At 42.5% G+C, this 3,695-nt stretch overlaps 1 protein-coding gene across 1 annotated transcript in view; it reads right to left on the bottom strand.

Annotated features, from left to right (window-relative positions):
* Positions 1 to 3,695, bottom strand: part of LOC101853086 (contactin-associated protein-like 2) — a gene marked incomplete in the record, with an annotated part of 226,156 nt that overhangs the window by 145,703 nt on the left and 76,758 nt on the right.

Below are 3,695 nucleotides of genomic sequence, written 5' to 3'. Positions count from 1 at the left end.
GTTGTTTAGTGTTATATAGTAAGAGTTGAACAGCACTTGCAACACAAGCAAGTCATATAACTGTCGAAGATTATAGGTTTACTAGAGAGTAACTTACAAAGAAAAAAGAAAAGAAGGAGGAGGACAGATTTATAAAGAATTATAGGTGTTTGATAAGAAAGAAGTATAGTGGACAACACCAGAGCACCCGCCAACCACCTATGATATATCGTGGATCGGCTCAGAAAGAGTTAACGTACAAACAAGGAGGTTATAATACAAAAATGCTTTATGTTTTGTATTTCTATTGTAAAACTCTCTGAGAAGGTTCCCTGAGCGCTATGCGAAGCCTGTTCTGAGACCAGAACGAAAGAAACAGGATTGGAAGTCTCAGAAAGGAATTCTTTGTCCTAGACACGCGGGGAAAAACAGAGTAACGTCACACAGCACACTTTGCGATCGTTTGATGCTGCTGGCTTTACAGGTCTTGGGACATGTTTAACTCTTAGAGGACGCGCAGTCTGGTCATCCAACAACTCTTGAAGACGCGCTGTTTGTTTTTTTTAAAGTTTTAGTAAGAGTTTTACGGCATTTGCAACACAATAGGTCATATAATTGCCGAAGATTAGAGGTGTTACAAGAGAGTAACAAACACAAAAAAGAAGGAGGGGAGATAAGGATGACAGATGTCGGATAGGAAAGAAGGAGAAAACCATAACAGACACCCGCCTAGCACCCTCACGCTGTTTTGTGGGCTCTTAACAAAGCATAATTGTAACTGACATAATATTATGTTTCAATTCGATTTCCTTTATCTAAAACTTTAATAAAGGGCAAGCAACAGCTTACTTACCTGCTCTGTCCCTATACCGGCAGGTACATAAAGCGGAGAGCAGTCGACAACAACACGCAGACTATGGTTTATATAAATTTGTATTTCTGATTTGTGTGTGTAAGTTCGAAATGTGTCACAGCACAGCCTTTGGTCTGCTGATAGGACATAATATTATTATGAATGTCCATTTCGTGGGCGGTTGGCGGTTGCTCTGGTGTGGTTTGCTCTTTCTTTCCTATCAAACATCTATAATCCCTTTTTCTCCCTCTTTCTTTGCATGCTACTCTCTTGTAACACCTTTAATCTTAGGCACTTGTGCGTTGTTTTGCAACTGCCGTAAAACTGTGACTTAAAAAATATAATCAATGTGTCCGTTATGTCCTTCAAGAGTTAAAGAAAAAGCCTTGATTACCCCCCCCCCCCCCCCCTTCCGGTAAGCCTGTGGGTTTTATTAAAACTTTTGAATGATCTCGCGCGGTGTTTTCCCAGCGCAAAGATCTCCAGGCCAGCCACAATACCACAAGGGTTTTTACTACGGGTACAAAATGGGTTATCTACAACATCTGGAATTCTGATTATTGTCTCTTTTGATCGCTTGTTGGATCGTTAATTTTTTTCTGTTTTAAGACATAATTGTATCACAAAACATGCAGCAAATGTATGGGGTACCTCCATGTCTGCTTTCATTCAAGTTGTTCTTTCCACAGGATGCAGATCGTATATCAAACTCAAACAACTCAGCATTTACGACGTTTTACCCAGTCTGGACATATCACGTTTTGTTGCAAGACCCGTTTTCATCTAAGGCTATTCTGTCTTTGATCTCACAGACTCTTTGCATTCCAGGATCCTCTCAAACTGCTTGATGAGGAGAAAAGTTTTTTCTTTTAAATGTGTTTACGCCCCCGTCAACACAATTTACATTATTTATGAGAAAGGGGTTGGTGGGGGAGGAAAGGGGGTAGGAAGCTTCGACCCTAACAGTAAGGGCCTGCCCGGGTGGAGAGAGATGGGGAGGAGAGAGAGATCGAGACAGGTAAGGAGAGAGAGAGAAACAGAGAGAGAGAGAGAGAGAGAGAGAGAGAGAGAGAGAGAGAGAGTACATGTTTTAAAAGAGAGAATGAAAGAAAAAGAAAGAGAAAGATAGAGAGAGAGAGACATATAACGTCCCAGAAAGACAGAGATATACTCCATAAAAGTTCTCCCCATGCAGGAATCGAACTCGATCTGCATCGGACGCTGTCTTCTGAAAGTCGACGTGACTTTCTGGTTTGCCGATTGTTTGTTTTTAAATTGTATTTTATTTCTTTTGTTGTAAGAGAAACACATCGTTTCTAAAAAGTTACGACAGACAGACGGAGAGACAAATAAAAACAGTTATTCAAAATAAAAGTATCGCATACAGCATTAATTCCCTGGGGTTCCTAACAAGCTGTTGTCTCTCTATATGACGAAGTATTTGAGGAATCCCAAATGAAAATTCTACTCACTAGGCCTAGATATCTAGCTGTATAAGTAATTGTTCCGTGAAATATGAATTACAACATGCCCGAGTAAAGGGGAGAAAAAAGGGGGAGGGAGGGGGCTGTTGTGAGCATTCATATCCCGAGATGGAATGCGAGGAATGGTCCTGGCTGGGTTGAGAAATATGTAGGTCAGTGATCAAACAAACAGACCGCATGATTGCCTCTATGCACCGGTGTCTGTGGTGTAGCGGTTAGGCACTTCGCTGATACACGCAGGAGACCCAAGTCCGATTCCTAAGTGCGGAACGTTTTAATGGAGTATCTTTGTCTTTCTGCTGGGATGTTGTTTCCCTTTCATTTTTTAAAGTAAGTGTTTTACGGCGCTCGCAACTGCATAAGGTCATATGAGCGCATCGGACACATTAAACCTTTTCATTTCCCTCTCAACCCGGGTTGATCCTGACAGATAGGGTAGAAGCCCGCCTCCACAATTATCTAAATTGCATCGATGTGGATGTAAAATCACCTACATTTAGAAGGAAGAAAAAAAAAAGAAACAGCTTGCGACAGACTGGAGTAATCGGAAAGAGGTGTGCCCCGCTTAACGCTTCACTCCTCTGACAGACAAGAGCAGACCAATCGAACAAGCACGTACCCGCTTAATTAAGACCTCACTCCTCCGATGGAAAAAAAACAGACTCCAGTAATCGGACAAGCACATGCCTTGCTCAACCCTATCCGCACGCCCAGGGGTCAATTTTGTACCCCCGGAGTTGTAATCTTCACATTTTAAAATACTTCAAGTTCGAAGATCTCTTTGAAACTTTCAGTATTCCTCAAAAAATAATTTTGACAGACTGCTAAACAAAGCGTACGGATCGGATTAACGAGTAAATTTCCTCTTTGGAAAGTGGAGGCACAGAGTTCCCCACTTCGTATGGATACGAGAGTAAAACACGACGTACGGATAGGGTTAGGGGGCCTCATCCCCTCTGACAAACAACGGTCAGCTAACGACCCGGCGTAGTGCGGCGTGCTAGTCACTTTTCACAGTGAGACAGACACAGCCAGCCAGGTGAGGAGCACGTGACACAGTGAGCACCTGGACACATGTCCCGGGGGGGGGGGGGGCTGGCGGATAGTCATATTACATGTACAAGGCAATATTATATTGTAGACATTCCTGACACAATGTTCTCTCTGTGTACGGGTATGTGTTTCTGTGTTTCTGTTTGGACATATTCAATTTCCATCCTTCTTCCTCTTTCGTTCTTTCTGTATTAGATTCTCTCCCTTTCTCCAGTCTATTTATCTATCTCAAACCAACTCTCTTTCTCCCTGCTCCATCTCTCTTTCTCTCTCTCTCTCTCTCTCTCTCTCTCTCTCTCTCTCTTTCTCTCTCTCTCTCTCTCTCT

This window comes from Aplysia californica, unplaced genomic scaffold, assembly GCF_000002075.1.
Source record: "Aplysia californica isolate F4 #8 unplaced genomic scaffold, AplCal3.0 scaffold00181, whole genome shotgun sequence".
Classification (NCBI taxonomy): domain Eukaryota; kingdom Metazoa; phylum Mollusca; class Gastropoda; order Aplysiida; family Aplysiidae; genus Aplysia; species Aplysia californica.
This window is presented reverse-complemented; position numbering and strand designations above follow the sequence as displayed.